We start from the raw sequence: 27,608 nt of genomic DNA, 5'->3' as shown, positions 1-27,608 counted from the left end.
CTTCCCACTAGACTCTGGCCACATGAAGTAAGCCCTGGGATTGTGCAACTCATTTCCTTGCCCTCAGCATTCTGCTCTGCACTGCGGTGGTGGCTCATTGAAGCATGCTCATCTTACCTTGGGAAGAAGCTCTTTGAGATTTATGTTGAAACTTTGGATTATGCCTTATCTCTGGTGAGAGCAGGTGTCTGATGGTGTTTTGCAGCAGTCTCAGATGAAGTAGGCTATCACATTGTGCTGGCCAATCTTAACATGAGCTCAAAACCCTCTAGGCTGTCCCCATCAATAAGTCCCTATGTGCCTATGTAGGAGAATGGCCTCTGTTTTACCTTTTATCTGCTGGTTTTAACCTTAACCTCTGCTTGCTGTGACAGATCTCTCTAGCAGATGCCTCTCTGTAAATCTAAATTTGGCACAAGGGAAGTATTACCTCCATTTTCACAGGTGAGGTCACGGTCCCCTGATATTGACTAGGAACCAGCCTGCTCTTCCTTTCCAGCAATGGTCCAGGAAGCTGGAGGACACAAGTTCAAGCAGACATGTTTGACCAACATCTGTGCTGGGGAAAACTTGGAACTGCCTTTCCCCAGGAAAGGCTGACGTCTGCTTTGAGGTGACGTGATGACAAATGTGATGACAAAGTAGCAAAGTAATTAATTGCAGTATACATATATGTGACACTGACCTAAGGGAGATCAGCTGGTTATTCTTACTGGTTTAAAAATCTAGATTGAAAAGTGACCATACCTTTCAGCATTTTTTTTTTCTTGTATTGTGATATGTGAGCAGTGGTAATATGGTATATCATTCTGAAAAAATTCTCTTGTGAAATTTCAAGTTTTTTTCTACAATGAAACCTTTTAACTTTAATTTTCAATAAACTTTTTAATTTTACCTGAAGGAAAAATTAATTGAATTTTGTATAATTTTACAAGTAAATTTGTTTGGTTTTTATATTTTTCCTTCTCTGAATTAAAGCTCCCAAATCCAGATTGTTTTGACAAAAATTTGCCAGTATGTTCCAACCTTATAAAAATGGCGTAGTAACTCTGCAAAATGTTGAAAAGGTTTGGTGCAGACGATACCATCACTGAAACAGAATGCCAGTCCTTGCACAGGCAGAGAGTCTTTTTAATGCTGTTGTTTGGTGTAGTGTGCAATCAATGATGTGACCAATCAAACACATTTCGGAAAAAAAATGTTTTGAGCTATTAAACTCTATCAACTTTATGTGTTTGCACACACACTACTATCAGAAGATATAAATCTAAGTTAAGTCAAGTGAGGTAAGGCTCTGGTCTCTGGGGAATGACAGAGGAGATTCTGGGAGGGGGAGAGTGATTTAGCAGGAGCATTCTTCCTGCACTGACTGGCACTGAAAGTATAAACCTGATGGAGTTCCCAGCTAACATACCAGAGATAAAAAAGAGCTCTGACTATTCATGTTTGTGAAAGATCTCTTTGCATTTTGCAGAAGAACAGATACATCAAGTTTCTGCATCCTGGCTAAGTTGTAGTACGTATTCTCCTCCCATAGACACCCCTCTTTTGCTAAGAGAAGATGGGTGCTCTGCTTCACATCTGCAACTTTATCTTTTACTTTGTGTAGGGGCATGCATAGCAAGAGCCGTGTGAGAAGCAAAGATCATCCATTTTGATGATGGGTCTGTGAGGGCATGTCATACCTCTTAGAAAGAAGGTCCCATAGCTGTGTGTCAGGAAAATCTGAATGCCATAGATTGCGCATTAGCAAAGAAATCAGGAAGGCCAGGCTATCTTCTCTACTTTTTTCTCTCCAGGCACTAGGTAGGGTGCAATTGTAGATGCTATTGGCCACCCTACCCAGATTATTACTAAATTTTAACACTTCTTGGGCCTCAAATCAAACATCTGATTGAATGTTATACTGTTATATACTCTATATAGGTTTTGATGTCTTTTGCTGTCCATCTTTATTCCTTTCTACATTAAGATGGACTTCATTGAATAGAAGAGCTGGTGATGTTGCATGTATTTATGTCTGGGTACAATCCCTGCGTTCACTAACTGTAGTCTCCTGCTAGTTTTTCCTAAACTATACACTGTGTGTCCGTAAGCATCGTGTAGTTTTTGATCAGTGGATGGTAGTATGATTTACGTCATTATGTATAAGTGATTTGTGTGAACAATGAAGTTTAGGTGGAACAGGTTGTATGTAAGCAAGTGCATGCAGAAAGAGATGAGGCCCTTTGCATCTGGATTACAAACCTGTATATGTGTGAAGCTGTTGTGAGACGTGGGGGATGCTGAAGAACACCACTGCTTCCAGTCCATCAATTTGCTTTGAAGATCCTTGAGGCATTGGAAGGTCTGTGGACAGAACAGGCATATCCCTGTTCCTTAGGAACAAGAGTCAGTCACACACTGCTTGTGGCCCTACGGGGGAGCTGAGCCCTGTGAAAAGGAAACCAGGCTTTATTCTCTCCTGTGGCACAGATTTAATTTTTGATCTTAGACACTAAAAATGGAAGCACAATTGGACCTCCCTTTGTTTTCAGACAGACTGGATAAACCCATAACCAATCTATTTTACCTGCATTGTCAGAATGGTGTGAGTCCTAAGCAAATAGAATCGGGATTATGCTGCCTGTATGTAAAATTAGCTGTCCCTGGAGGACCACCTGAGAGTGAAGATCAAGTTCCATGCTTGGAAATCTGGGAAAATCTGCCCTCAGAAGCTTTCAGATCTGCTCATGAAGAATTATAATGAAATACAAAAGATGTGTTAGAAGTAACAGGTGGAAAGAGAAATACAGAATATTCAAAAAACAGTATATTAAAAACAAACAAACAAACAAACAAAAAGGAAATGAAATCATTATACACAAGTGATGTTTTCTTTAGTTTTACCAAGTCAGTATGAAATTATCAAAAGTTCATGCCAATCTTTCAGTCTATTGTGTCTGTCTGATGAATAATATTTATCTTGTGTGATTAATGGAGGTGAATAAAGATAAACCACAGGAGCACATATATTTTCTTGGTTATGGCTCATAAAAAAATGCACTTGGACAAAATGCTTTTCAGATATTTCAAAGAATAAAAAAATCCATTGCAAAACCAACTGAAATTGAAAGCATATTGGGGTGAATCCATTTTAGTCTTTCATTTCCCAACTGTTTTAGAACCTTACTCTTTTTATTCCCCCCCCTCCCTTTAAAAAAAAAAAAAATCTTTTCTGTTTCTTTTTAATTCACATTAACACATTTTCTCTTCCTGGCTTGGTGAGAATTGAATTGTCTCTCACTCTCTGCAATCCCTCCAGTGATCAGCAGGGGCTCCTCTTGGGCTGTGACTAATTTGGCTCTCTGCTCTCTTCCCTCCCTATGTGTTTTCACTCTTGCTACCTGTTGTACATCAAGTAATACTAGAGAAATTATATTAATGTAATTTTATATTGAAAAAATCGCTCCAGTTTTCCCTTAACTAACCATCCACAAAGGGGAATGGCTGTATCACTATAGATGTGTTGTCAAAGGACATGTTCTGTGTTCAAAAAGCCAAGCACTGAAAGAGCAGCAGCACCACATTTGGGTGATTATGGCCACTGAAGGATGTGGACAGACTTTGCTGTAGTTTCATTACAGCTGCAAATTATGCATGACAAATTACAGATCTTGTTAATAGGAAAAAACACAGGTAGCTTCTCTTGATGATGTAGCATGTTGTCACAAATGTGGAGCTGAATTTAGCACATCTTGAATCTAATGCTCTTGGTTGTATGCAATCTGTTCAGTGTTACTTCCACTGAGTCCAAGGATATTTAGACTCAGCTCTCAGGCTCTACACTCCACTGGGAGCTGAGAAGTTTGATCCAGATAAAACAAGTGGTGTATCTGACTTTGGTGACCAAGGTGGCTCGTGATAGACTGACCCAAATATCAAGGGTGACAGGAAGAGATAGAAATAGCTCCGTTCTACTGACAAGTTTAGCTAATTGGTTATACACATATGTTACTGATATATAGATAGCCTGGAGAAAATAAATTGCAAAAGTACAAGTGCAAGACCAATGCCATTGAACCTGGACAGTTGTTAAATCATGTAATTAATTCGGCTGAGGTTTAGGAGGGAGACAGTTTTCAGAAGAAATCTGAAGGAGATGGAGGAGGTAAGTCTTTAACTAGCTTATGTTGAATTATTTATTTCATTACTGAAAATCTGAGAGGATAAATTATTTACACAGCTATTTTCCAGCAGACATAATAATAATAATAATAAAATCTAGTAATAAGAAACATTCCTGGAAGGCTGTAATGATTTATCATGAAGAAAATAAGACACTGAGAGCAGTGGCTGTAAAGACAGTTGTGGATACACTATACAATAGAAACTCATGGGATACATTTTCCATCTTGTTAGAGCAATATGAAGAGCAATAATGAGTGTTGGCTCAATCCTTCCTAGCTTCTAGTAACACAATAACTTTGGTTTTTGAGGGGAGTAGGGGAAAGCAAATTCTTGGAAAACAGCATTCACTTGGCCATTCCATCTTTCACCAAGACTCAAACCAGAGTAGGTTATCTGCAGACAAGCTGGCTGGCTGTAGACTTCTGTGACAGTCCTTGGAGATGTGTCAATAAAGTCAATAGAGTTCAGGATGAGATTTGTCTAGCAGATTTGGAGGGTCTAGGCTGAGCTTTATTGCACCCTAAAGAGCATATAGTGTGTTGATCAGCTCTCCATCAGCTTAGCAGGGAGCCCAGAGCAAAGTGCTCAGGTGTATATGTCTACACCATAAGCAATAACATTTAACACCATGACTCCTAGTTCTTGTAGTCCAACAGCCATTTTGGAGAATGCCTTGTGCTCTTTGGAGGATGTCCAGTCTGCCAGAGTGGACCTGGAAATCTTTTCTGGATGAGCATCAGTGAAACCTTTGGATCAAATTCTGGTTTGCTTAACAATTCTCTATTTTTTACTCTTTTTGTGAGGTTGTGATTTCACTCCATGTCAGATGTTACTCCAATGAGTATGTTCCACATATTACCTTGGGCAAAAATAGTGGAGACTTTAATGACACTATCGAAAAGTGGTATTTCATTGCATAAAGTAGTTTTAGTAATCCAGGTTTATACATCTAGTATCAGCTCATCTTAATGAAATCAATGAGATTACTTCTGGCTTGCTTAGCTTGAGTGTTGTATGGGCCAAAAGCGAAGGGGATCCTTTATGGATCTGGGAGGAGAGCTTGAAGCAGGCTTGTGCTTGTGCAAGCAGGCAGGCTTGATTATCATTGGTGGTGAATCTCACCATGTATCCATCTCTAGAAAAGTGTTTATGCATCAGAGTGTCCAGAACTTGCTTTGCACACTCTCAACTGTGTTTCCTGAGACCTGAGCTGTGCCAGGAAGAGCATAGCACCAGATGTCCAGCATGGGAAAAGAGTGGGAAAAAGAAGCACAACCAGAAGCAACACTGCCAAATTAGACCTACTTCACTGCTACAGTCAGCTGTTATGTGGCTATTTCTGTTTGTGACTGCTGGTAGGTCATTGTCATGACTTCTGCAACACCTTCCATACCATGGCTCTTCTGTGGACTTGAGTTCAGAACAGTTTGGAGTAGGTTTTGTCTCTTGAAGAGTTCACCTACAGTTCAGTTCATGACTTTTAGACACTACAGCTATGCAGATAATATTTGGTTAATAAAAGCAATCCCAATTGTTGAGGTTACTGCAATGAATGCAAAATCATTGTAACCTCTGTTCATATGAGACTTGCAGTGTGCCGGTACTATAAATATAAATTACCAAGTAGAGATATGTTTTGAGTATGGCTGTTGAGGCATCAGCCATGCTATTCTCCTGACAGGCAATGGGTTCTGCATGGCTAATTCCCTGAGAAATGGAAGGACAGTATTCTACGTTAATAGTAGAGAGAAAGAAAACATTTGCACGCTTTGTAGGTGAAGGTAATCGGCTTTGCTCAATCTATTGCACTTAAATGATTTCTGTGTCTAGCGTGCAGAGCAAAAAAGCCATTTCACAGCTCTTCATGAAAAGTGGCCAATCATTACCACAACCCTTGGGATTGCCTGTGATAACATTAATCATGATGAATTGGTGTGGCATCTGTGGGGCTATAATATGTAGCTCTATGAGAATCCCATTGGGTTGTGTTTTCAGAGTACTGCAGACTAGGTTATATTTTTGTCTACATCCCCAGAGAACTTTTACCAGTCACTAACACTACTGTATTCACAATAGCACCTCAGCTGAATATTTGCTACAGTGAGTAGGATGGATTTTTGCTTTTGTAAGGTCAGAGCAATGAACTCACCTCTTCTGACATAAACTGACTTATCTAAGCAAGCTCCAAAATATATGATCACTGCAGAAATTAGAATCCTGAAGTAATCTTTAAAATCATACAAGTGAGATGTTTGCTCAAGAGAGAGAGAAAGAGAGAGAGATCAAGGGAAAAACTTATCTCTTCCTGTGTGATTGATCTTTTTCTCTTGTGATTGCCCTCTGACCTGCAATAAATCATTTTAGAGTGTGTCAAGAAAATCTCTTCAATAGCTTTTGAGCTCAGAGGAGAACTGTTTTGTCTCTAAGTATTATGATACAAAACCTCCACACAATTGCAGTTTTTCTGTTATATTTCCCACCTCCAGTGAAGTTATGGAGGTTTTCCTCCAAACTGATGTGAGTTGATAGTGTCTAATGAATGTTGCCATCTGAAATACATACACGATTTTAATGCTGGAGCAGCTATATAGAAGAAGCCTCGAATTTCCTTTAGAATGAAGTATCTAACAGGAAAGAGGCACACTGGAGAACTTATAGCCCTGGTTTAAGAAGTTGGGTGCTCATCTGAAAATATGTGTATTTTTAAAATAGTTCCCTAGTTGAAAAAAAAAAAAGAAAAAAGAAAGAAAGAGAGAGAGAGAGAGAAAGAGAGAAAGAGAGAAAGAAAAAGAGAGAGAGAGAGAGAAAAAAGAGAGAGAGAAAGGGAGAAAGGGAGAAAGGGAGAAAGGGAGAAAGGGAGAAAGGGAGAAAGAGAGAGAGAGAGAGAAAGAAAGAAAGAAAGAAAGAATGAAAGAAAGAGAAAGAAAGAAAGAAAGAAAGAAAGAAAGAAAGAAAAGAAAGAAAGAAAGAAAGAAAGAAAGAAAGAAAGAAAGAAAGAAAGAAAGAAAGAAAAAGAAAGAAAGAAAGAAAGAAAGAAAGAAAGAAAGAAAGAAAGAAAGAAAGAAAGAAAGAAAGAAAGAAAGAAAAAGAAAGAAAGAAAGAAAGAAAGAAAGAAAGAGAAAGGATTATGCTGAAACTGTTGCCACACTTGGTCTCAGGAGGCACGAATGAGTATGAAACCTGACTCTCCTCTGACGTTTTCAGATAGTCTGATACTTCATGGTCATTTTCATGGTAAGCTGATTGCGGTTCTGCCACATAGAAAACCACTGTTTGCAAAACCACCTGAGTAACATCACAGCCTTGCTGTGAAAATGATATGCCATACCTCCACTGGGAAGGAGGGTAATGCCTTCCAACACCTGTTGGCCTGATAAAACATGAATTCGGTGGCCTTTGTTGAATTCATCCTTCACAACTCATCCATTTGATGAGGAATTTGGAGGTGGCTGATGCCTCCTACAATGTCAAAAACCTGAAAAGTGTTTCCTAAGGGAAGCTGAATCAGCTCCCATTAAAATGTTGTTGAAAGTTACCATTATTATGCTGTTATAAAACTTGTTAGGACATTTGGAATGGGCTTCCTGTGGGTAAATATAGGAGTCTAAAACACAGATATCTACACCTGGTCTAGTAAACACACACTTTTGGTAGCCATTGGAGACCAGAGAACAATTTGATGCATACTGTCTGAAAGTGTCATCCTGGGAACATATTAAAAGTGTCTATTTCTTTCTGTGGGCTTTTTATTTATTTTTTTATTTTTCTTTCTGGAGCTCTCAGAGATTAGCTCAGAGACAGATGTCAATATTTCAGATGTCTGATGTTAGGAGAGATGGATCCCTAGGGATACAAAGCAATTTTATAAGCATTTTAAAAGCATAATTCTCAATCTAAATACACTAATAAATTCAGTAGGTTTTAGATACTGACTTGTAATATTTTACTTATATATGTGAGTTTATTATATGCTATGTATTACACAAATTTGTGAAATTGCACTACCATTTAAATTCAATTTCTTGTGGTTTTGCTATTTACAACCCCCGCCCCTCGCTTCAAAGAGGCCCCCCACATCTTTACAGTAAAGCAGCCCAGAAATACCATTATGTAACTCCGATACCCTCCTAATCAGTTGGGCTCTGGCTGGGTGGGTAACCCAAAAGGCAGCGAGAATCTCCCGTACCTACGGCTTGTCCAGCTTCCTGTTCTCAGAACTATCGACCACAAGAAACTCCTGTGGTTACTAACAGAAGAAACAAGTTCCCTCCAATCTTCCAGTGCACCTTGTCAGTTGTGGTTTGTGAGAATTACACTGCGCTCTTATCCAAGGCAGTCAGGACTGGTGCAGGCACATTTCATACTGTGAATGTGGGGTCCTCAGCCTACGGCTTCGAACTTTCCGGCACAGTGGCTCTCCTTTCTGTGGGAAATTGTTCAAATTATTCCCACAAAGAAAACCATTGCCTTGTGAAAACTACCTGCGCACAATCACAACCACTCTGTGGGAATGAAACACAGCTTCCCTTGAGATTTTTTTTTTATTTATTATTTGTTTCTTTGCTAGTGTGTGAGATGGTAGTCTGTGATGGAGATCTTGGCACCTTCTTCCATTTAATACTTTCTGGGAAAAAAAATGAGCAGCCCCTGTACATTTATATTATTGCTCTGACATTACCTTTGCTGTGAGAAGGATAAGCAACGAACCAGTTAATGACAGTGAGGTGGGAATTGGGTGATATGAAATGGCATGTTTCCTAATTAATCACTAATAACAATAAAAGATGCTGCCAGCTTCTTCTATTATAGCACAGCTACAGCAGGAAAACCTTTGTAGTGTACTTAGTGTCTCACTCTTCCAGTTTCCTTGAGGCCTTTATGTACATTTGTTTCTCAATCTGACTCCAAAGTTCAGGTCTTGCAAAACATCCTCCTTTTCTCAAAGTTGCCCTGTGATCTGTCAGTGCATCTCTCACATTGCAGCTTTGTCCTGTGACTGCTTGGCTGTGATCCTGGTGGGATTACACCAACCTCAAATGGGCATGTTTTCCCTGGTTGCTCCTGGCTATTCTGTAATAGCACCACTCAGCTCCGTCAAGGAAATAACTGCAATTTTCTCCTCCGTAATGAATTTCATAATGTAATCAGTGGCAGGCCATGACTGAGAATGAAACTAAAACTTGATGTAATGGTCAGGCAAGAAATTTGACTTGAAGCTTTGTTTTGACTGGGTCCCAAATGAAGAGAGGCATTGCTGACAGCTCTGTGTATGCTCTGTGGATGCTGATGGCTCCAGCGGCAATAAAAATGTTCACAGTTTTTTGGTTTTGTCTTGTTTTCATTACCACTGTAATGTTGCTCCTTTCTGTGAAGTTTGGGTTGCCAGCTAATGACTTGGTTCCAGGGGCAAGATTGGCCTTTAACTCTTTGCAGAGATTAATTAAAGAAAATACAATAAAATCACACTGAGAGTTATTATATGGAGTCTTGGCCTTCACTGGGTGCTGGGAGCAGACAGCTGAGACCAGGTAGAAAGCTGAAATTGTTACCAGGCACCTGGGAAATCCCAGGAATATTCAGGTTTTGAGTATACTCGGGATGCAGAATATACATTATTTGGTTGTAAAGCATCAGGGACTACTAACTGGTGGAGGGCCACCATGCTTTACCCACACAAGGGTACACCTCCACATAATTTTTGTACTCTTCAGCATGACCCAGTTAAGAACTGACCTAGCAGGGTGAGCACATGAAATGGCCGAGTGCTGACAAGCCTGACTCCTGCTCCCTTCCCTACTTCCCAGTCTGCCAGGCAAATTTAGCATCAGCTGAACATTTCAGCCAGGCAGAGGCAAAATTTGGCTTGGTCCTGCACGTCTTTTGCCAATCCAGGACTTTCAAGCCAATCATCTGTGGGAATCTGGTGACACACAAAGTCCAGTTGCAGGGGGATTTAACGAAAGAAGCAATTTGGCCTAGACAACATGTGGGCATGGGAAATGTCAGAACAATGCTGTATCAGGAGTAGGCCGCACTAGCAATATGTTGTCAGAATGGCGTTGCTATTCACAGAATCACAGAATCCCAGAATCCCAGAATGGTTGAGGTCAGAAGGGACCTCTGGAGATCATCTAGACCAGCTCCCCTGCTGAGCAGGATGACCTAGAGCACCTTGCGCAGGATGGCATCCAGGTGGGTTTTGGATATCTCCGGAGAAGGAGACTCCACAACCTCTCTGGGCAACCTGTTCCAGTGCTCTGTCACCTCACAGTAAAGAAGTGCCCTCTCATATTCAGCCAGAACTTCCTGTGCTTGAATGTTTTCCTTCAACACATCAGCCCAAGCACAAGCCATATGCCACCATAAGTGCTGCAGCTTCTTTAATGTCCCTTCATGAGCCTAGACCTGGCTGTGACTCACTGTGATTATTGTAATACTGATTTCCCAGATGGATGGAAGAGAATAACTGTCTGGGAGCCCTCTCAGATTGCAACCAGAACAAAAGCCACTCGTAGTTTTATTGTTCTCAGCTGTGGCAGCCATCACTGTGCCAACCTTCCCCCACGAGGAGCCTGGTCCAGATGTGTGGTTCATTCCCCTGGGCTGGTGTCTTAGGAGCCAGAGCGATGAGAGCCATCTGGAAAGGTAGCTGGAGTTCCTCCTCACTGTGTGTGCTGCTTTCACACAGCTGAGGATGGAGGTGAGCTTTCTTGATGGTCTTTTTGCTGGCTCATCATGCTGATAAGCACAATCCCACACTTCTGGAGAGCTTTGGAGGGTCAGGGAGGGCTGGAATACTTTAGCTGAAGTGCACACAAGGCTTCACAGAGTCATTTGTTACAACTGCTGTTCCACTGCCAAAATCTCTGCTATGGTCATTTGGCACCTGTCCGTGGAGTCGAGCACAACCGTGCCAATTGCCACCAACAGAGACTTGGCCCTCTCTGCTGGAAAATCCCAGCCTTCCAGGATATGCTTATCTTACTAGAGCTATTTTATTTTGTCTGCAGCAGAGCTGGACAAGTGATTTGGCATTGCTGGGCTGGTCTCTTAAAAGCGCTTATAAACGTTGAGGAGCTGTCATTGCCACAGTGGGCCCAGCTCCACAGCCCGCCTAGGAGAGCACTTTCGCTGCAGAGAAGACAAACAGCCCTCAACGGTGCTGACCCCTCCAGCAATCAGGCCCCATAATGAGGCAAATCTGCCCTGATTCTTGTTGTAATAATCTTTCTTTTGGGCATGTCTAACCTGCAACCTGCCACGTCCATGCCCTGTGGCTCAACCTTTTGGGAATATCTGTAAACTCCAGTGCTGTGCTGACCTCCTTTCCTCCCCTTGGCTGGGATGCTCTGATGCTGTGCCCATTGGGATGTGGTTCTTCCTTCTAGATGGTGACTTACTGCCCCAGTTACACCAGAGGTACCACAGTATATGGGCCTACACACAGGGAAAAATGTTATGAAGCTGGTGATATGCACAAACTATTTCTGGTTGGATCCCAAGCAGACTGCTAGATAGACTAAACTCAAAGATGGTCCATAGAACAGTATAGGAAGGTAGACGTTCAACATGAGGCAGAATTAACAAATTGTTTCTTCTAAACTATGGAGGTTATGATATGATTTTTTTGCTTATGAAATGAAAAGTAAATATTAATATTAGCCACTGTTCTGGACCTTGATATTTTGCTTCAGTGATAGAGAGGTGTATTATATGACCTTTGCAGTGCCTTCAGTTCAGAAGAAAGGAAGGATGCTCTCACATTTTTCATAGTTCAATGGTCTCAACCAGGCAGTGGTAATACTGAGTGCAGTCTGCACTGAAGCCCTGTTTCTCCTTTTTTTTTTTTTTTTTTTTTTTTTTTAGGATGGCAGAACTGCTCAATACTGAATACATACAGTAGAATATGGCAAATGTTAGCAGAAATGGTAAACATGAGTCTTGCAGGGCTGTCTCCTCCACATAAACCTTCTATAGAGCGGCTGGAGATGAATTACTAAGGTGAATGATTCAAAATAACTGCAATAATTGTGGGCTGATTTTCAGTTGCTCTTTGTGATAATGTGATGGCTTCAAAGTACATGATGTGTTCCCTCCCAGAACTCCAGTCAAAACATGGTTTGTTGAAAACAGCTCCCTTTTACACTTTGACTGCCTGGTATTTACATTCTCCACTCATTGTTTTTTCTCGTTTTCCTCTTACCTCCACAGAAATGCCTACTGAAAGTTTTGCCATTTGTTAGGGACAGCCAGAAGATGTTGACTCTTTTGCCTTCTCTGCAGGAGTCTTCTGTGCAGTGATGCTCACCGCAGCTGTGTCTGATTTCCTGAATGGTGTGCAAGGTAAACATGTGATCAATTAGCTGTATGATGTGACTGATGTGGTCACATTTTCTAGGATTCATTGATTTTACAAACACAAAGTCCTGTTAGCATGTAGTCTGACCTTGCGCTTTCAGGGATTTGTTGCACAGGTCATTAAAAACCATTCTCTCCTTTGAGATCTGGAGGGCTATGCACTATTATATGTAAGGCTGATGCTTACATGCCAGTTTCCAGAGGTAAGCCCCAGCAGGAGACATGCAGTTGGAAACCAGGTATTTAGTTGTTGAAAGCTGGTATTTAGTTATTATATATATATTTTTTTCTCTTGAAATGTGGAAAAAAAATCTTCACATGCTGCAAATTAACTAAAAAGGGAACACTTAAATGGTAATCAGAGGCTTCTACACTTCTTAGGAGCAAGCATTCTCCTCATGCCCCGCAATTAATTTATTTCTAGGCAATTTACTAATTCTAATTAAATCCCTACTTCTGTAGTCTCTATACAGTCAAAATTTCTATTAGAAGATCTGTTCCAAGGTGGAGGTCACTTTTTCTTTTTTTTTTTTTTTTTTTCTGGAGACTATTTTTAACATTTTTGGATTTCATAAGTCCTCAACTCAGGCAGCGGTTGCTCAGGAAATGGAGCAGGTAGGAGAGCTTTTTGTTTTGGGGTGTTTGCAGAAAAATTTAGCTGGCAGGGCAGGATGATCTCCAGTGGATGGTGTCCAGCACAAGGGGTGTGAAATGTTGGTGTCCAAAGGGTGCGAGGTGCAATGGTCTGCCAGACCACAGACACAGACTTTTTTTCCACCATGGTCTGTGGTAAAGGACCCCATGTGCTCTACAGCAGTGGACACCACACTGTGCAATCCAGATTAATCTCAGCTCGCTTTTGGCACCAGATTAAGGAGTGCAGTTGCTGTGTGTAGACTGCCCTTAGGTGGCTTTCTTGGTTGACTGAGAAGAAAACTTTAAGGAAAAAAGTTTCTTGATTTAGTCATCCTAACTGCACATACTACAGGCATGTGGGATGATCCCCAGATCACCTAAATTATTGGTGGTCATCATACAGCATTTACCAGTATAGACAAAATTAAATAGTGTTCTGCAGTTGGGAAATATGATAGTGCAAGAGGGTAAAAGTTCAAAAGTCTCTCAGAAAAGGAGCCTTGTAAAATACCCAAGTCATTAGTGAAACAGAGACTAAAACTCAATGAACCCCTTGTGCATGTGATAAGTAATTTGGGGCTTCCTCAATCACAGCACTAACTCAGGCCCTACCTGTTTGTTGTATTCCTTCCTGGCCATGTGAATGAAGAAGTGTCAACCCTGAGGCCACTAGAAATACTTTTGCTGATTTCTGTAGATCTGAGATCAAGCCCTAAAGTACTACAGGCAGAGATCGACAGGCGGAAAAAAAAAAAATAGCATTTACTGAAGTTGGAGTATTTTTTGGCAGCTGGGCCAAAAAACAGCATAGCCTGGTCAGAAAAACCTCTCTCCAATTTATGCAGTGGTCATTCCTTCAATGCAACCACAGTAGCAATCAATTTTAGTCAGTTTTTCTTTCATTTCACAGGCAGCCTTGTTGCTGATGCCTATATATGCTTATTATTATCATTATTATTTTTTTTTGTGTGTGTGTGTTTGTGGATAAATGGATGGCTTCTAATCAGTGCCTGAAAGTCAGCCCTATCTGGTAGGGCTGCAGTAAAAATTGAATGTGTGTGACTAGAGCAGTTCAACTCCTAATCTGTTCCTCCTGTTAAAATACTCTTTATTGCTGGTTGTCAGTAAAGACTGACCAGTAAATGAAGGTTCCCACTCCATCTGGGTGCCAGATTACGGGGAGGGGAACTGCTCCCTTTGGATCTTCTTGACACATTTCCTAAATTGAAGCAAGGCTCTCTCCTTGCTTGGGAATAACTCACAGCCATCATTAGAGGGAGCTGTTGCCCCAGCAAGCCCCAACCTCCCTTTGCCCTCCTCCAGTCCTGCTCTGAACTGCTGTGCAGCAAGAAAATTCAATTGATTCATGAGTTGGCACCTTTCTGTACTGCGCTGTCAATCATGTCAGCTCTTGAGGGTGCTTTGTAAATAAATATCTTCATTTTAATTTCTTTGGCTTTCTGTGTGCAACAGGAGAAAGATTTCTGAGTTCAACTGTGGTGGCACTGTGATCTTCCATTGCTGGCTAGGGGAGCTGGACAAGCCTTTTAGCCCTTCTGTTAACCTACATCAAAAAAGGAGGGGAGAGCTTTGACATAATTTTCTCCTGTCATTTCACCAGCCCTTTGTCTGAACCATCAGTCTTTTCCCTCATCCTGACCCTGTTCTCATTTCCATCACAACTGGAGTAATTGAAACCAAGCCAGGGAAGCTACATGGATGCAACTCCTCTGAATGAGATCAGAGTTGGACTTTTTGTGGAAAAGGACAAAGGCCTGGGACCAACATCTTAGCAAAGTCAAGCATCTGACTCAGTAGTTAACCTTTGCTTTTAACCATTTTTCTTGGAAAGAAATGTCAGGATTGTGACTCGGGGCACCACCGTGTCTCAGTGGATTCAGTGGCTGTTTTCCTAAATGGAGATGGGCATGCTGTTAGGTTTTGTTTTCTGACGAGAAATGCGTGGAGATTAGATACATGGTGTCATTGACTAGTCACCGGTGTTATTCCAGGCTGATGATATCACATGGCGTATTTCATACCAAAAGGGAGTGTAGATTGAATTACTGCAGACCCAGCATGGGTTATACACGGAGTGTGTAACAGCGTATTTTAGCCCTATGAAGCAATATGTGGGGTATTGTTTTAAATGTTCATGGGCTGAATTAAAAATGTCAGCTATCACGAGGGTTGTTTTTTTAACGGACAGGAACAATTGTGTAACTAGATCCCCGTGCTTATTAAACCTAATTCAGATCAGTGGATATAATTTAAATAGGAATGAATTTGCCTGTTTACTTTTACTATCTCGAAGCTGGGAGTTGGCTCACTTGCAGCAGAGGGACTGCGCCCCGTATACCTGTAAATCACCATTCTTAAAACTATGCAATTCATGCGAAGCAGATAAGGTTATCTTGGTATGTGCAGTTTTCCTCCTACTCTGCTGTTTTTCCTATGGAGCACACTCGGTAGTGTCCCTGCTCTGAGGTAATATTTCATTTTCCAAAGCAATTTGTCAGGTCTCTAAGTGTGACTATTCAGCATGTAAATTCGATGCATAATCCTACTGCTGTCATTTTCCTCATTTAAACGGACTGAATACAAGGCATATTTTTGTAATCTGCCTGTGCTCTCTCGGGACAGCTTTGCAAATGACATGTTACATTCCCAAGTCTCAGCCAGGCTAAGAGGTTCATTCAGTGCCAATAAAGAGCATTTATTTCCTAATAAGTATATTAACTGCTCAAAATGCAGTTCTGAAGATCTGAGGAAAAGCTCTGCTGGAGAGAAAGCAAGGGGGAGGGAAGCAGTGAGTGCCTCTGCTCAGATCATGCGTCCGTCAGGAGGGCTTCCAGCATCTGTATATTTGTTCCTGTGGGGTGACGCAGGGGCCTCATGTTAAGCTGCTCTGTGGTCAAAGGACATACCACCAAGGAGACAGTGCCCAGGAGTCGAGCAAGCTTGCTGTAAGCTAGCAGCAGCCAGCTTTGCCACCAAGAGAAGCAGGTCTGCCTGTTCCTGGCCTGCCTGTAACCACCCCTAAGCATAGGTTTTGACTCTGCAGATTTTGGGGAGCAGCAAGGAAGGCCAGGACTTCGTGGTCAGCTTAGTGAGCTCAAAGTGGCAGGTTAAGCTACCTATGGAGACGTTTAGACCATCTGCACAGCCAAAAGCTCCTGCCTGCCTCAGCCCCACAGTTCTGGGACATAAAGTCCATAAATTAAGGGGCTGCAAATGGAAATCTGTTTTGCTCCCCCAGTGAAACCCTTGCCCATCTTTGTACCTTCGTGCTATCTTGGGCCATTTGGTTCAATTAGCGCTGGCACCTCCTCCAGTGAGTTCCCTTTACTGTTTCTCCTTTTGCAGCGTGGGGCTGTCAAGTCATGAGCTTACATTTCAAGCAAGGAAAAAAAAAACCCAAAACATTGTTTTCATGAGGTTCAGAACTGAGCATTGGAACTCACTGCCAAAGAATGCCATAGAGGCCAAAAAAGTAAAGGAGTTTTCTTTAAAAAAGGGTTTAGATAACTCTTGGAGGAGGAGTATAGTGACATCTATTTAATACAGTGATCTCAGGAAGGCCATTATTAGCTAATTGGTGGGAAAGGGATCATTCTCTGCATAACCTGTTCTATTCTCTTTCTTAGAGCTTAATCTCTTCCTTCAATCCTCCCCTTAATCTGCCAGGGCTAAAGTTCAGGACAGCAAATGGGGCTGCTGGACTTTTGATCTGATCTAGCACAGCAGTTCCTCCACTTCATAAACAATATTTTAATAATTTGTGAATGGAATTTAACACGTGGACATGCATCGTCACACTTTGTGCACGCATTATCATCTCCAAACGCAGTAGCTTATCTGTCAAGCTGTACGGTTATGTATTCTCAGGCAAGCACAAGATCTGGGTGTTAGCTTACAAACGTGAAGTTATCCAGTTCTGCACAACACAGATAAGGCCAGCTATGCTAAACTTCCGGTGTATTTACTCCAGCTGGTACTCAGCGTTGGATACCAAGGCTTTAAGAAGAAAGGAGAGCTGTGAAACTTCCTCTCTTCAGTATACAACTTTAATTACAATCAATTATTTATCCCACAAATGACTATTCGTAACTGAACATCTCCAAGGAATATATGGAGACTGAATTTGCTTTTATTTGCATGGGGCAAAATAGGGAATGATTAATTTGCAGTTACTGGATGTGAGGTGATGTGAAAACAAGCAGGATCAGACCTTTTTTATTTTGGGGGTACCCTGATACAATGGGTCAGAAACAGCAGAGCAAGGGGGGGCTCCTCATGCCTGTCCTCTGCCTGTCCCACTGGCAGTGCAGGAGCAGGCAATTAGGAATTTTTGCATCGATATGTTTTTTGTTGAAAATGCTCCATGAATCAAATCTTAAGGAACAGGAAAAGGTAAGCAGAAACGACCCCCCCCCTCTGTCCCTCAAGGTATTCTACAATTGAGAGGACCAGAGTGGTTGATCATGTTGCTTTCTTCATGGTCACCTCATAATCATGTGAGAGCTTCTCAGACTGAAGCCAGTACCTACAGCTGGCCCATGATGCATGCCGTGTGTTAATAAACATGGTCACAGGAAATATTTTGGGTGCTATTATCAGGTAAGAGGGGGTTTCCTCCCTGCTGGGAAGCTCTTGGAAGCTGGCACATGAGGAAGGGCCAGCTTGGGGCTGCTTCTGGGGTCCCCTGTGCTTTTGGGGGCACGGAGGAGACCTCTTGGGGTACGCTTCAGACATCTGACTTCAGGTTCATGCAGAGGACCTGTGGGATTTATCAAGAAAGAGTGAGGGAGAGGTACCAGGCCACATTCTTCCACTGTGTGGTTTAGAGGATGCATGCAGCATGGCATCACCCAGCAAACCTGGCCTCCAACGCAGCACGCAGTGCAAAGCCTGCATGTCACGACAGACACTTTTAGCAGCAAAACACACAAACAGCTCCCAGATACGTTCTCACAACCGCCTCTGACAAAGACGCAGGAATTTTAATGCTCAAAAGCGCTACAGCGGGGCTGTGGCAGCGTGGGGCTCCTGGCCACTAAAACACGGCAAAGTGAGAAGTGGTTTCGTTCAGAAAGGCAGTTTCTGCTTTTCATTCAGAGTGGGAAGCTTGTGACAGGATCCAGCGAGGTGACGGAGGGAAGTAACCTTTACACGCAGTGGGAAACTGAATTCATTGAAGAAATGCCTCCCCTGTCCCTACCCATCTCCCAGCCCCGTCTTCTGCCTGGGGCGGGAGAGGATCTATCAGAGAGTGGCCACGCTCTTGTTTTTCTCAATGAAAAGTAGGAAGCTCTCGATGCAAGTCCTGCTTCCTCCCTGCTGGCCAGGGCAGCAGCCGCTTGCTTGTGGGGGGGCCTGGGGAGAAACCGCTCATTGTAGGGCTTGGCCTTCAGGGCTATCGCTCCTGTCTGCGAGTCATGTGCCTTAATCCTCCCAAGTGGACAGCCCTGCAGTTTAGCATTCCCCGAATTCCTGCCGCCTGCTGACACGGAGCCCATTCAAAAGGCAGGGCCAGCGGCCGGGAGGCTGCAGGAAAGCTTTGCAGCAGCCCGTGTGGGGCGGCCACTGCTCCCCATGCACTTTGTGCCAGGAATTCTTTTCTATTTGGAGCTGCCCAGGCCAGGGACGGATATAGCTGGGGAGCAGTGGGAGAAAGGATCTGGAGAGTCGTTGCTCGCACCCCAGGGCTGGATGCCTCCCTGCTTCCAGGGCAGCAGCCTCCAGCACACCCGTGAAAAGTAATTGAACCGATCTGCTGGCTAACGACATTAGGATAGGTCTCAAAAAGCTTTGCAATTCTTGGGGAAAGTGGCTTTTTATTTTTTTTATTTTTTTTTTTTTTGCTGTCCCGGGAGGGTGAAAGGTTTCATCCCTGTTCTGACCCTGGGTGCTTGGCAAACTTTCACTTCACTGATCCTGAGCAGGACGGAAAATGAAGGCTGCTCTTCCCTCATTCACTTTTGTAAAGTGGAAGCAATAATAATACTAATTAGAAGAGTTAATAATAACTGTGCTTTCTTTCTCTGTCACATAGAGTGTTTCAGTAGTGGTCAGTACAGCAGGAGCTTGAGCTTTGTGGAAGACTACTAGAGCTGCCACTGCAATGCAAATATCACAGGGGTGACTTAGGGATAAAAAAATCACCGACGTGTCTGCAGACTTTGGAAAGAGTGAGAAATTTACTTGCCCATCCGACCTTGTGAACGCTTAAAGGAACTAGAAGTCCTGAGGATATCAATAAGATGGCTCTGCTGAGTAAGCATTACACTTGGGGGCAAGTGCTGGGGTCCCAGGCAGCAGCAGGACAGGACAGATCACAGTTATATTTTCTCAGCCTGTTATGGTTTCTCATTTTCTAAGAATTTCAGTGACAGGTAGGAATTTGGAAGCTTCTGCATGCTGATAACAATGGCCGTTAGGATTTGACAAGTTTGAAAGACAGGGCTATGTTGTCCCCAAAGATATGCAACACTAACCATCCATGCATCATTTGTGGACGAGTGTTTACATCTTACAACTTTCTGAATCAACTGTCACTTTTTCTCATTCTCCCTCTCTCTCTCTCTTTTTATGAATGAAGTCTGAGGCAAGCCAGACAGAAAGGAAGGCTGCAGCATGTTTTATAGCTTGTGTTTCCTTCTGGTGAGGATGTTACATTTGCTGAAGTGAATTTCTGAAAGAGATGTTGAAGGGTTTTTTGGTCAGGGGTAGAGGATATTTCATTCATGCAGGAAGTTGCAAAAGCTGAACAGAAAGTGTATATTCTAGAAGTTTCAATAATAAAAAAAAAAGTAGGCTGGAGGGTAAAATTGCAAAATACCAGCTGAAACTCAGAAAATAAGTTCCCTTCATAATCCTAGTAAAGTTTAATGTTCGTAGTAATAAGAAAATTCCTTTAAATCCAAAACATCAGAATACTTTCCCAGCCACTGTCTTCTACTGTAAAATTTGGAAAATGCTCATTTCTATGGATGTATTTCTGTGACATATAGCAGCTACCTCCTACATAAGCTGTTCCAGTGCAGAAACTTCAGACTAAACATGGGGAATTCTCTGGAGCAGGGATGGGCAATACGGACATAATAGTACTGGAGTTTGGGTTTAGGGAGTGTAAACATGCTGCTGCTGAGCAAGCCACCAATGCAGCAAGAAATGGGAATGCTGCTCTGCTGTCCAGAGGGGATGCACAAGCTGATCTGAGTGGGGATTGTGGTTCAAATGCCTTTAATACTCCACATACCCATGCGTCAGGGAGTGGAAGTTGATGTGTTTTACTTTTGTTCTGCTAAGCAGTCAGGTTTTCCCATTCGTTTGCCCTAAAACCCTACTGTGAGACCTGCAGCCTCAGCTGGCCAGATGCCAGGGGGGTGAGAAGGCAGAGCTGGCACAGGCAGTGAGTTATACCTTACTGAACCACAGGGACTCTGAGCTTCACAGGTTTTAGTGTCAACAGAGGTTCACTGTGGCCATCTAGGCTGACCTTCTGTGTCACATGGGTGAAAGACGCTCACCCCGAACTTTCTACACTGGGCTCATAGTTTCTGTTTGAGTGTCTGTGTATTTTTAGAGACACTAATTCAGTCTCGGTTTAAAAGACTTCCAATGAATTTGCCATGTATCCAGTTAAGGTTATGCATAGACAGAGCTAAAGCTGTGCAAGCCCTTTATGCAGACCAATTACCACCAGTTTAATCCTCTCTTACATCACTGTTCTAAATGGATAAGTTCCCAGGTCTAAGCACGCAGGAGGAAATAACCAGGTTACTGAAGATGCCCATGATATGAAACCTGGTAAGTGACCATGTGCATGCCTTAAGCTTGACCCAGTGAGAAATGTGTGAGTTTAAACTGTCTCTACAGTGGATTTCATTTTCATTAGGATCTAGGCTATCACAATTTACTTTGCAGCTACATTATGCTAAGGACACATGCACCGTCAGGCACTGGCCATTACTGTGGCTTAGCTGATAATCAGTAGCATGATTAACTGCCTGAATTCACTCAAGCACCCAAGCCCAAAAGGTAGTGGGTGGAAAAAAAATCTAAATAGCTATATTGTTATCTCATGTAGTTGTCCCTGGACACATTTTATAAGCTAGAGGAGGCCTTGGATACACTTCAGAAGGCAGCTTACTGTGCTATCTGAAAGCAAACGGAGGCAAAATTTACATTTCCCCGATGAGAAATGGGACCTCGAACTTAAGCTTTTTCGTTAGAGAAAGCAGCCTGTGATCTTCAGAGGTCACAAGCGTTCCTAACAGCAGCTTAGTGTCTCATCCAGTTAAAGAACTCCTCCTGTAGCTTAGCGGCCTCCTGACATCACATGAAGGCATTGCTGTGAGGCCTGTAGCTGCTGTTCCTGTGTGATCTCATGCAGTCACATCCTGGACTGGCACGTAAAGTGACAGGTTGACCCAGCAGATGGTTTCATTAGTACTGCACGGGTCATGACAGCAGTGCCCGCAGTAGCCTGTAAGCATATTGAGAACTTAGTGCCAGGAGAGAGAGGGAAAGCAAAAACAAATTTGCAAAATCATCAGGTTAAAACCTCAGGGAAATGACACAGGACACAGCTGGAACCTGTATGAAGGACGGGTTGTCTGCTGGTGTGCAAGCCTCTCTTTCCAATACCCTGGTGTCCAAGTGGCTGACATAGGCTCTAATAAGCATTCAAAACTGTTAAATGCTCAGAGGTCTCTGCCTTGTGATGCCTTTTCCATCATTCCTAAACAGTTAGTGTAGTATTAATTTATAAAAGTGATGCTCATTCAACAGTTTGGTGCCTTTTGGTGCCTCTCAGCTGCCTTGCAGCCTGATTGAACCACCATCCCCAGGTTGCAGACCCATGAACCCAGTGCAGAATGGGGCCAAGATGTTTAATGGTGTATTATACGGGGCAGGGACTGCTCCTGGCTCTGTCTGTCTCCAGAGAATCCCAGAAATGGTGGGCGGAAGGGAGCTTTGGAGGTAATCTAGTCCTTCCTCCCTGAGGGAGCAAGATTATTGCCAAGTGAAGTGCAGAGACACTGCATGGATGGGAGCATAGCTCAGGGCTTTCCAGAATAGAGCATTTTAACATCAGAAAACACTGAAAGGGAAAGGGAAACAAAGGAAAGGGGAGGGAAACATAGTTTTCCCAGGGAAAAAAGAGACTCCTAGTGCAGTTTGACATCTATCATGAAGAAAATATAGTCAGCTGGGGAAGGAGAGGAAGTAGGACTGGAAAAAAGTAATTCATTTTTTGTGTAATTTGGGTGCAAAAAATGGAAAGCTTCCACTGTCATGGGGTGAAGATCTGGGGTTCAGCAGCTATTTGCAGACAACACTTGGTTGCATTGGAGATGAGTATTTACCCATTGCTGGTTATAATCCTGGCTCTGCCTGCATGCACAGTGAAGCTGACTGGCCTCAAAAGTACGGTCTCTGGCAAGGTTTTTGCTCTGCTGAATGTGAATGCTATTGATCTGCTGAGCTTAATTAAACTATCTGACTATTTCAGCTTGCACGATTTAGATAAGAAAATGACTATTCTTCCCAGACTCCGCCAGAAAGCAACCACTAGCTCTCTACTTTATTTGGTGCAAGTCTGTCGTTGCTGTGCTGCCCAGTTTGTAATACTGAGCTGTCTCTCCTCAAATTGAAGGCTGCTCTCCAGCATGGATCAAAATTTCTGTCTTGCTTGCCCTCTAGATGGCAAACTCTCCTTAATTTTGGAACAGGAAAAAGCTGCAGCGGTTGCTGCAGCGGTTAATTTGCAGTGCAACTTCAGTTTGCATTTTTGAATCAGCCAGACACAAAAAGAGCAAATCCCAGCAACAGTAATGGAAGAGGAGGGGAAGGGGGGATCAGTGGTGACATATGCAAGGTTCATAGGGAGATTTCTCGTGAGCTGAAATGCGAAATAACAGGCATTGATTTACCATATGTATTTGGGAAGTGCTGCTTATCCCCTGCAGCTGGGTGCCATGGAGCTTCAGCAGTTGCTCCATTTGGGTGCCTCAGTTGTGGCTGGGGAAAGAATAAACTTGACCTTTTATTTATTTGTTTGTTTGTTTATTTATTTACTTATTTACTTATCTTGTTGGTGAGAAGAGCCTCAAGCAAGAAGCCAGGGCTCCCAATTACTCTGTAAGCAGCAAGTCCTCATGTTTAACCCCTGGTTGGTGGTTCCCTGGACTTACCTAATATTCGTCTCTAAATCCATTCCTCTTTTTCAGCTCCCTTCTCCTTGTACATATTTTCTTCCCTCTTTCACAGCCACAGCACAACCCTGGGACTCTTCTTTAATCCCCAGTTATCACCCCCACTCCCAACCCCCTACCATCTCTGCCTGCCCTATTCCCATCTCCACTAAAAATTCAGATCCAAAATGTGGTCAGCACCTGCACAGAGCACTGTGACAAAGTCACAAATGACCATCTGTAAACTGCCCCTCAATATCTTATTCCCCAGAAGATGCAGATATTTTAAGTCTTAAGAAATGGAGAGTTTGGTGGCCCAAGTCTTTGCCTTCCCACCCCCTCTCAGAAGTGCAGGGCCTCAGAAGAGCGTGTGTCCTTCCAGGGTGGGATTTATCTGCTTAAAGTGGTTGTCCACAGTGCAGGCATCTATATCTGAGCTAGTCACCTGGGCTGACTTTACAATCAGTGGAGAGCTGTCAGGAGAGTTCGGGGAATCTAGGGCACTTGATGAAGTGGTCACCCACATTGGTCAGAATTGCTGTCATTCTTAAATTGTCCATAAAGGGAGCCTGGACACCCTGCTTAGATGGAAAGTCATATATCACAGATAGAATTAGGGAAGTGGAATCTCATTCTTGTGCCTCTGGTCAGCTGAGGTGACATTTTTATTGTATCTATTTCTTGGAATTCAGAATATTTCAGACTTCCTCTTTGTGCAGGAAACAGAAGAGTCTTTGACATGGCTAGTAAGACTTCCTTCTTACCTTCTCCTTGAAAGGTTTTAGAAATCCATTCTCAAACACTGTATTAGAGGTAAGTAAAATATGCAAGCTCTTCCTTTTGGAATCCAGGGAAAGAGTGTAAATGGAGTATTTTCCAAAGCAGAATTGTGTAAACATCATTTCTTTGTACACTCTTGATTATAAACCTACTCAGGAATGTGAGGTTTCAGAAAGGAACTAGTTCTTCTTTCATTTTTGGTATGATGAGGAGGACAAAGAGATCGAGCTGAGCGTCTGTATTCACTATCCTATCTACTATTGAAATATTTTCCTAGGGCAAGTGAAACACCATTTGCCTTTTCTCAATCATCAGTTCTCAGAGTAGAGAAAGAGTAAGTAACTTCCAGTCTATATAAAGTCAACTTGACAAATTGTTCCCCTCCCCACTGCAGTATTTGCTTGTTTCCTTTAAGATGATATGTTGATATCAAGTGGAAGTTCACATTCCTAAATAGGAATGTGTTAACGGGATAATAGGAATTTTAGAGCTTCACACAACCAGTTGCTCTTCTGTTCATTGCTCATTTGCCATGTTAGTACAGGTCTCTTTATTTTCAAGCAGCTGAATCAAAGATCTGTTACAGAGCCTGATTTCTTCTGCTTCATATAACTTAGTTGGAAAACATTCAATTAAGAAAAAATGAAAAATAGTTTGTGCTAACAAGAGCAACCTTCTCAGTACTCTCCACCTACAAAATAGCCACATTCAGATCCACAAAGATTTAAATACAGAGCTATGATGGAAAGCAAAGGGCTTGTGAATGTGATGGCCTGGAGGCCACAGTGATGGCCCAGAGTGATCCTTTTGCAGGTCCTGCAAATGCAAACGTTAGGGACAGCACCTGCTTTGCAAAATGTATGTAAAATTACACCAGCTGATGGCATCTGTGCTTTAGTTGTGTGGTCTTGATCATTGGTATGTGACTTTTAGTTGCAAATTGGGCTTAGTTATGGAGTGGATAGTTGTAGAAGGCTGGATTTATATTTTAAATATTTGTTAGAACCGTGACAATCAAGCTCACTCTTGAGATATTAATGAAAGAAATGTAGTTGTGTGAAAGGCTCCAGTGTTAGATCTCACTTTATTACTTATTCTAAGCAGAGACCTCCACCAGAATTACACTAATTACATTATTATGAGCACACTGTAGGAGAGCAATTATTACCCATGGGAAACTATTATTTTTTATTAATTGATATGTACTTAAGAGTTCCAACGACGACTTAGTGCCTGTGTCCTAGGGGTTATATCAGTGCAGGAGAAAAAGACAAAAGTCCAAGGGAGAGGGTCTAAGAGTGCCTTTCCCAGAGTTTGTCTTAGAGGTGGTTTGTATAGAGGTGGTTTGGAACTTTCCTACTGGGAGATGCTCTTTTAGCAGAACTAAAATTTGCATTAGGAGAAATGTAAGTTGTGCATGAAAATGTTGAGCTTTCTTTTGGGAACCTGAAATGATGGTGGGCTGCCTACTGGTCTGGTAGTCCAGAAGCATTCTCAGTGTCTCTCTCAGACACCTGACCAGGAAAAAGTCTGTCTGTCTTCAGACCTGGGGGCTCAGTGTTGGAGGAAGAGATGGGCAAGATAGTACCTGGTAAGTCAGGTTTCCTAGAAAGTTTAATGGCCCATACTTCTGCATACCATGAACTCTGGGAATGGGTGGATAAGGGCTTTCAGTCCTGTGAATGTTTTGGAGGGTTATTGCTGTTGGTTCCATTTGGCATGAATGTTTTTTCTGAAACCCTGATGCCTTCTATGGAACAAAAATTTCACTGATGGCCAAATGTACAGTATAAACTTTAGTGTGCCAGTTACTGCTGACTGATAGTGTTATGATGGTTCAAGCAAGATAGCAGGTACATGGTTTAGCCATTCATCTCAATTGGTTCATCACATCTCTGGGAACCTGTTTAAATCCAAATTTATTGCTTTCATTGCTATCTCAGGATAAACTCTACCCAAGTTAGTCTTTTGATGCTTTGTAAATGCATACCTCACCACTGGCTGTTTATCTGACGTGTCGTATGGAATTAATGGTGTTTATTCCCAGTTGACCAATTTGCATTATTGCCACCTTTACCCGGCTGCAGGATATACTTGAGCTGACCCTCCGCAATTAATCACACCCATCAACACAGCCTGTGCGACCTTCACTCAGTCACATTCACCAGTTGACAGGTATTGATTCCTTATAGGAGGATGTATTTGCAGAAATCTCTGTTAAGAAAAGCAGAAATTCAATCTCAAACTGTCTTTTGCCTAGATACATGTACCTTGCAAGTACTTGGTTCAATTCTGGATCAAAAAAAGATTTCTCGTGGACATGGCACTCTCGCCTAAGACTAAAAAGCTCTAATTCTTAGACTTATCCACCCAGTTTTATATACTTAATTCAGGTGCCAAACAGAAATATTTTGTCACTGAGGCTATTATAGTCTAAGGGAGAGAGATGGCCTTCTCTAGGCTGTACTTTAGCTCACTGAAAATCAAAACAAATGAGGTACCTTTATGTTTCCACTGACAAGTCTTCATCTTACAGACAACAATCATGGGCCTAAATGGCCAAAGAAAAGACAGAATATTCCTCAGGGAATCTCCATCAGCATGTTTCCAAATGAAGTCCTAGGTGAAAGTTAAGCTTCCCCTGAAAGGAGTAGGGACTCAGCGTTCCTGGCAGAGAAGGATCTTGCTTAGGACAGGTTTCAGGTTAGCCATATTCCACTTCAATCCTTTTCCTAAATATAGGGTCTAGTAACATTTCAGATGACCTGCCATAACCCAGCTGACCTTCAGTGGCTGGAGAAGGACACAGGTTTCCTTCAGCTTCTATGTCACATCTAGCAGTGTCATAATATCTATCTCATATACACAAGGGCATCTTAAATGGCATCAGACACCTATATTTAATTAACCCAATTCTGCTTGCGAGTTATTATATAAAAGTCCCTTTTCAAAAGGTTTAAATGTCCTTCAGACTGCAGGAGAGATCTTGGTATTCACAAATTTTGGGGTGTGTAAATTGTTTGTTTCTGTCTTATATGTTTGTGGTGTGCTTTGGAGGAGATTCCTCTGCTGTAACACTGAGCACTTGGCTGATCTCTGGGACTTCTCATTACAGTCCTTGGGAAAGGTATTTACTGACAGATTCAGCTCTAGGTAGGCTGAATTACCCAAGTTTCAAAGACTTTTCAGAAAAATGGTAAGACTGGAGTATATATATATGTATATATATATTAATCACAGCCTTGTGGTAATTTTGTTTCAACTGCATTATTTAAAAATGAGAATAGCCAACATTTAAACCACGTCTTAACAGTTAGTTGAGAACAAGAGGTATTCCTTTCTTCTCTTTTCCTTTTTTCTTCTACATTACTTCTTCTTTTCCTAGTAAGATCCTTTTGGCAAGGGAGCACCACATTTGCCAGGGTGTCATTGCTGTTAATGGTTCAGAACACTATCTTTGAC

At 42.3% G+C, this 27,608-nt stretch overlaps 1 long non-coding RNA gene across 7 annotated transcripts in view; it reads left to right on the top strand.

Annotated features, from left to right (window-relative positions):
* The window catches only part of LOC308188722, a 115,087-nt gene that overhangs the window by 62,248 nt on the left and 25,231 nt on the right, over positions 1 to 27,608 (top strand). For 5 of the 7 annotated variants that reach the window (XR_013945716.1, XR_013945718.1, XR_013945719.1 and 2 more), the window contains one exon: positions 1 to 27,608. This exon is cut by the window's left edge; it is cut by the window's right edge. This is a non-coding gene — a long non-coding RNA (uncharacterized lncRNA). The other 2 variants (XR_013945717.1, XR_013945721.1) reach the window with 2 other exon arrangements.

Source organism: Anser brachyrhynchus (genome assembly GCF_964034855.1).
Source record: "Anser brachyrhynchus genome assembly, chromosome: 2".
Classification (NCBI taxonomy): domain Eukaryota; kingdom Metazoa; phylum Chordata; class Aves; order Anseriformes; family Anatidae; genus Anser; species Anser brachyrhynchus.
Note: the sequence above shows the minus strand (reverse complement) of the source record. Positions and strands in the feature narration are given on the sequence as shown.